Raw genomic sequence first — 7,933 nt, 5'->3', positions numbered from 1 at the left:
CGTGCTCATGCATCCTTAATAAAAGAACAATTGCTTCATATGAAAAATCCCTAAGATGCTTATGAAAACTAATCACATTTGTAAAGACAAATTTAAACTCAACGAGGTTGTTTTCATACATTATATACAGGTATTTTGGAATGAAATTAAAAGGAAAACCACAAAATTATGTAATAATTATTGGTAATTTTTTTTTCATATCCGAAAATTCAGTCACGTTTTTCAATGTGGTTTTTATATCCAAAAAATCATATTGAATCAATTTTTATTTATTACAAGAAGAAGCCAAATCAAGGAACCAATACTGACTATCAGAACGGAGAAAAGAATATATGGTTATTTTGGAGCATTGTGGTTAAATATTTATTTTTTTTAAGTCAATACATAATAAAAATTCAATAATATTCATAAAATGAATGATGAGAGAGGACCTTAGTAAGAAAAGAAAAAACTGTTCTCATATATTATGTGCACTAACTACCATGTTCATTACTGGTATGTTAAATGTATAGATGCAGTAACAAAAAGTTTTAAGTATTTAAATGAAGAATTAAGGTAGTATCGTAGTATCGAGAATCACAGTTACCTACTATTAAAGATCATAGCTCCCTTAGTTAAAGTAGTACTATCGGTAATAAACTTTGCATTCAGAATTCAATGAAACTTGGCATAGTTGTCCATTATTATATCATAATTAACCAGTTAAATTTTTAGGGGCCTTCGGAGAACTGAAAATCTGAACGTCCAGTTTTGTGAAATAAAATAAAATCTGTGATTTCCCATAAGGATCAATGTTAAAATATCTTTTTTTCAGTTCTATAAAAATTTAACTGGTTAATTATGATGTAATAATGGACAACTATGACAAGTTTCATTAAATTCTGACTGCAAAGTCTATTACCGATAGTATTAACTTAAGAAAAAATAATAATATTTTTTTATTGTACCGTTTAATAGATATAATGAATTAAAACTATGCAAAATTACATAGACTCTTATGAATGTCTCTGTTCAATAACGCCGGAAATTGATGATTTGTGAAAAATGGAAATATATTGAACTGCCTCAAACGTACACTGATAAAAATTCTAAACGATTTATCGTATAGTTTTGATTTAATTTCATTTTTATACCATGTATATGAAATATATCAAGGTATACTAAGTTCAGTCCCAAGTTTATACGTTTTACGAACAAAATTTTGGTACCTATAGGTATTCATAAAATTGCCTAATTAGTCAATTTTCGGTTGTCTGTCCGTCTGCCTGTCAACACGATAGCGAAAAACGTAAAAAAGATATCAAGCTGAAATTTTATAGCGTGCTCAAGACATAGAAAGTAAGGTCGAGTTCGTAAATGAGCAACATAGGTCAATTAAGTCTTTGATCCGTAGGACCCATCTTGTAAACCGATAGAGATAGAACAAAAGTTTAAATATAAAAAATGTTCCTTATAAAAAAATAAACAACTTTTTTTAGGATCTAAATTGACTATTAAAGAAACCCGGAGAATTAGATTCTATCTGATTAACTACAAAACAGACTATTTGCCATAATATATTAAAATGGACTACCCTCTACCAAAAAAAAAACTCATATTTTCTTATTTTGATAAAATCTGGGCTCCCGTGTGGGGCCTCAGGCAGATTTACGAGGACTAAAAAAAAGTTCATCTTTGCTTATGTGGGCCTCCACCAAAAATTCGTCTACGTACCACAACAGTTATAAATGAGGCATTATCTACAGTGTGAAAACTCAACACTGAATTTGTTTCGCAATTACAATGTTTTCTTTACTTTTGTACGAGGAAATAAAAATGCATCGAGTAAATATAAATATTTCATTGTTGGAAATGTTTTATTATCTTTAACTGTACATAATAATATTTTGTGTGAAGTTTACTAAATTGAACAATAGAAAATACCTCTCATTACACATTAGATTTTTATGATAAAGAGAGCTTACTAAGTCTGTTTGACAAGAAATGCAGGGCTGTATTAAAAATTTTCGGGGGCTTGTAAGGACGTTCGGAGGCAAATTAACTTTAACACCAGCACTGTTTGCACAGACATGGGATTTCAGAGTACCCAACAATAAAATTTCGGATCAGAATATCTTATTTTCACGAAAAGATTGTTTCAGGCCAATTTAAACTTGATGAAAACGAATGAACTCACAGCGTCATATCTTTAAATAGGCAGACAATGCCTTCAAATAAACCCAATTTTCGTAGTTTTTGGGTGAAAATTATCTTTCTAACTGATTTTCAATAAAATTGAAAACATATTTTTTTACATTATTCCCAATTTTTTCTCCAATTATCATGAAAACTTAATATAAGTATTATCAAAGATAATAAATGAGAATTCTAGGATTTTTCGAAATAAATTTCGATTTTGGCCCCAATTTATCCTAGATCAATTTTTGTATTTCGACTACAAGTTAGTCATCATCAGTGTAAATCAACTATAAATAACATAAGTTATACGTTGCCAATTTGGTGCCATCTGCACGAAGTTGATTTATACTGACGATTATTACTTTGTAGTCAAAATACGTATTTATATAATACAAAAATTGATCAAGAAAATTTAGGCAAAAATCGAACACTTAAGTTAAATTGACCATGGCGAAAACGATGTCTAAAGTCCATTTGGAATTAAGGTTCTCGGTTCAAGTTTAAAATCCAATGAACTGAATAATTCTTAATTCCGACCCTGTGTATTAAAAAAAATGCACATATCCGTAATATAAAAATATTATAAACCCCTTAAAAATGTGTATGGTGGCATTGTTATCGAAATATTTCTATTGTAGGAAAAGGTCTTACATAATAGTTCAAACTAAACTGTTGTTTAAATTTTTACTTATTTTTATAAAGAATCAAAAAGATCCATCACTAAGGAATTTAAGGGAATGTATCGTCTATGTATATTGTAATAAAATAAATTCTAGGAATTTTACGTACTGGCTAAGGGGATGAAATTGCTATAAATGCCGAAAGTAAAGACAAATTTTTGTAGACATTTATGTATTTTTTATTCTTTTGTGTATAAACACATAATGTATGACTTTAATATTTTTCAAAAGTTTATAAAATAAGAAATTCCTTCTTTTTGATAAGAAATCGTTAATAATTGGCTTCGTTGCAGACTTAAGGCACACGTTTAACAATCAACAGTCGTAATTCACAATTTTAACTGAATTAAAACGCTCAGGGGTTTTAATAAGGCAGCTGCTTTGAAGCCTCCATTTTAGTTGATTATTTAGTAATATATCTTATATATTTAAACGAGCAATTCTTGTATATATATATATATATATATATATATCAACGATCTTGGAAATGGCTCCAACGATTTTCATGAAAATGAGTATGTAGGGGTTTTTTGGGGCGATAAGTCGATCTAGCTAGGTTTCATTTATCAGAAATGTCCTTTTATCCGTCTTTTCATGAAAAATTCATCAGACATCTATTGGTGTATAACGTAGTTAATGAAATACAATGCAAATTATAACATAACAAAAAGGAGGCGTTTGAGTAGTCTAAAGTGAAAAATATGACTCTTGCTGACATCTATTGGCGAATAACCGAGCAAAGCTCGGTCATCCAGATATTCTCTCTTTAAATTAGGAGATTTTTACCCAAACCTACTACTGGCATAACGCCATATTTCGTCAACATTTTTCAAAATTTTATAAATTAAGAAACTCTTTCTTATGTTAACAATTAACTTTACCCGGGGGTGCAAGAAGTGCGTGGCACCCGGGTGCAGAGGCCTGTGGGTTCGCAAATCGCACAGCCAGTGCGTTTGAACAATTGCTACTTGATTCAAAATTACGCCCCGAAAAAGACATTTTAATTACGAGGCTGCAGATTAAAAAAACAAAATTCAAAGTACATTTTTATTTTTTGCTACTTGACACTGCGATCTTACAATGAAATGAGAGAACAAAACTTATTTTTTAAAAACATTGACCGTTGGTGGGTACTGGAGAGGGGCTAAAGAAAAGCACAATATCTCCACTTAGAAGAAAAGTTAACACATGGAAATAGAACGGGCATCGACGGGGAAGATCTATTTAATGACTTAGAATTGCTGCCTCTATTTTTTAAATTAAGAGGCACTCTACTCGACGTACTACATTATATTTATTCTAATAATTTAATGCCCATATTTCCTAATGTTTCAACACCTTTATTTATACAGGGTGGGCCATTTTAATCTATACACCTAATTATCTCGTTTTGTAATTGAAAAAAAAAAATAACTTACACAAAAGTTACAGAGTTTGATTGAGGACATCATGTTCGGACATCATATTGCACCTAGTTCTACGGAGTTCTTTAATAGCCAATTTAGATCCTAAATGGTAAGAGATAGAATAACACTATAAATTAGACAGTTGGTCGCCATAAAAAAATTAACACTTTTTTTGATTAAAACATTTTTTCGAAAAACGTTAGCTTTCGGAGAAAATGTGACTTAAAAATATGTCATTATTGCATTTAATCGAAAGAAAATACGCTTAAAGTTTATCAATAATCGTAGGTGAAAGTCATGGACACAGGTGAATGTCCGCGATTGCCCTTGAAAACTTTTGGCAAAAACATTTTCCCCTAGTTAGCATGTTTTCTTTCGATTAAATGCAATAATGACATATTAAGTCGCATTTCCTCCAAAAGCTAACATTTTCGAAAAAGGATCAACTTTCTAATTTAAAGTGTTATTCTATCTCTTACCGTTTAAGATCTAAATTGGCTATTAAAGAAATCTGAAGAACAAGGTCCAATGATATACCCCATCAAACTCTGCAATCTTTACTTATTTTTTGATTGGCTAACTACAAAACGAGATATTTAGGTGTATAGACTAAAATGGCTCCTCCTGTATACTTAACACTTTCTTTCACAGTAGCAGAAGACGAAAGGTCCTTTTCGTAATTGAAATTAATCAATGACTACTTATGATCAGCCATGACCCAAGAGAGATTGATGAATTGGGTATAATAAATATCGAAGCGAAAGCCTAGATTTCAAAACAGACGATATCATTAAAAAGTTTGCCAAATTAAAAGCTAGGCAAATTGAATTTGATGTTTGATTTTTGCACCCTGGCGCCAAATACGGTTAAGACGGCCCTAGTCGTAATTCACAATTATAACTGAACTAAAAGCCTCAGGGGTCTGACTAAGACAGCTATTTTAAGGCTTAAGAAGTGCAACATAGGTACTCAGAATTTTTAATAGATCGATTCTGTCAATAAATATATACTCCTTTTCTCCTTTCTCTAATGAAGTCAAAAAAAGAAGAGAATCAAAATTGAAACAGTAAATACCTATTCGGAGATTTTAACCAAAAATTCCGCAATGCCTAAATTGGCATAACGCTATATTGCGCATATATAAGCTGTTTTGCGATATGTCGGTAAATCCTTGAACATCCATTGGCTACGAAAAGTAGCTTTGTTAATTTTTTATGTACCATAATTAATGAAGTATTCATCAAAGTAAAAGTGGCCCCCATTGTAGCTCCCATTCAACCTTATTCGTGATCATATCACAATCAATCATGAATATAAATATATATTATTCCATGTTCATGAATATCAGAAGCAAATCATTTAATTTAAGTCATTCTAGAGCCATCTTTTAGCAGGATTTTAAACATTATTGGATTGATTGTAATCATTGTTTTTTGTTATTCTAGTCCGACAAAATCAATTCTTAAAATTTGTTTTAATTCAATAAATATTTCTATATTAGTTAACTTCCTCGAACGGCATTTATCTAATCTGAATTTGGAAAGACTTATACATAGGAAGATTAAAATAATGGAAATTTTTTAATTAAAACAACTTACGATATTTGTAAAATTAATACTCGTCAGAAAGCATTCGGTGTAATTAGGACCTAAAAGCATAGAATATCAAGGTATCTTCCTAATTACCCCGCAAGAACAGCTTTTCGTAAAGAATTTTAGGCGATACTATTAGCTAATTCATACTAATTCTATTGCGGTTAAAATGTAGGTTCTCTATAAACCAAATTTAATATTTGGAAACTAAAAATTTTTTTATGATTTTATCGATTTCCTCAAAGAGGTGCGCAATACCTCTTAAGAAAAAGAAATCGGAAAATCGTCTTCGATTTGGGTATAATTTTCTTACGTAATTTGGGCAAAAACATACAAGAATCGGGCAGAGCAATTTCTTCGGTCGATATCTAAAAAAACTTGCAGTTCAATCGCAGAATCAACTAAATTTCCGAATTTTTTACTTACATATAAAAGACCCACTGTGTGAAACGATTTACGAACTAAAAAGCAAGAGTATGTAAAGTCTAAAATTATTTGTATTACTCAAAAAATGCTCATGAAAAGTTTATGTTAGGCAACTTGTATTACTTATTATTCATGGATTTACATATACTTCTCTGAAATATTGTAACAAAAACCACGTAGCAAATGCGTGCCTTCAATGTTACAAGTGCAAAAAAGCCCAATAAAGCGCATCTCAGCACAACAAAAACCGACACACACACGTGCAAGAGCCACTTGTTTCAGCCCTAACCTAAAACAAACCAAGGCTTCTTGGTAGAATTTGCTATAGGTCCCGCGCTGGCCTAATTCGGCACTGCATACAAATCTTTATTTAAGAATGAGAAGCATCAGTAGATGCAGTTTTATTATTAACTAGGGAAATTCTTGTTATGGGTACGAAAATTCAAATAGAAATTAGGAAATACATATTTTTACATTTCATAGTCAAGAACATGTATTAACACACAGGCCCGTTCCATTGACTATTTAATTGCCTTTTGAGTAAAAAAAAAAAGAAAAATCTGCAATACATACGACATGGAATTTCCAAGGGTCGCGTCGAAACAGTCCAACGCTCGAATGTATAGACTGATTCAGTTGAAGATTATTTTCGAAGCACAATCCACATACCGTTCATCGATTTGTACACATTTAAAGGATCGATTTTTTAATCATCACAATATTTTATCAAATTTTCCTTGTGTTTTTTCCAACAAAATGAAAAATATTGATGAAGACTCTTGCGTTCTACTTTTTGAACCATACACTTCAATTTTACACAGTGATTGTCGATCAAGTTCAAAAATTCACTTGAAGCACTCGATATTTGGAATGAAAATGCGTTTCCGTCTACCAAATGCTTCGCGTTCTGTTAGAGTTTTCAGTGAGAACAGCGACGAATGAATGCTCCTTTACAACTTTGCGTCATCTCAAAACATATCCTAGATCGACAATGTCTGAATATCTCCTAAAAGTTTAGCCTCTCTCAATATACAACGCGATGTAGAGGTAGATACGCATAGAGTTTTGGAAAAGTTTCTTTTTGTACCTCACAAAAGAAAAAATAGTGACAATATAATATTTTTGCATAATAAAATATTCTCACAATCGAAAAAAGAATTTCTTGTTTTTATTGACTTGGCGGCATAACATGATGAACAAAAGTTTGAACCTCCCTCCCTTGCGCATGGGCCTGTTAACACTACTTTTAGATTGATGTCTTTGTATACGCTTGTGGGTGCACTCGTTCGTAGACATTTTTTCTTTCACGATGTGTTGAAAAGACTTCAAGAGGCGCATAGAAATTGGGAGGTTCGTGGAGGTGAAGAAAAATAAAACTTCAAATTTTTCATTTAATATTAAGAAATTGGAAGCCTGCTGCTTAATAAAAACCTAAGTTCGCATAAAATTTCGCATTCTGCTTTAAGGACTATCTCTATTTTCAATATTCAAATTGACAGACCCGCCGTTCCTATTTTTCTGTTAAAATCTCCCGATCCTTAAGGAATCTTTCTGATGCCATTATATATATATAGCTTTTTCAGGCCTGCATATTCCTTTTGATGATAATTTATATAGTTCTTGAATATTATTAAGTCCTCTTGAATAATAA

This window comes from Chrysoperla carnea, chromosome 5 (genome assembly GCF_905475395.1).
Source record: "Chrysoperla carnea chromosome 5, inChrCarn1.1, whole genome shotgun sequence".
Classification (NCBI taxonomy): Eukaryota; Metazoa; Arthropoda; class Insecta; order Neuroptera; family Chrysopidae; genus Chrysoperla; species Chrysoperla carnea.
The sequence above is the reverse complement of the archived record's forward strand: the minus strand, read 5'-3'. Positions refer to the sequence as shown.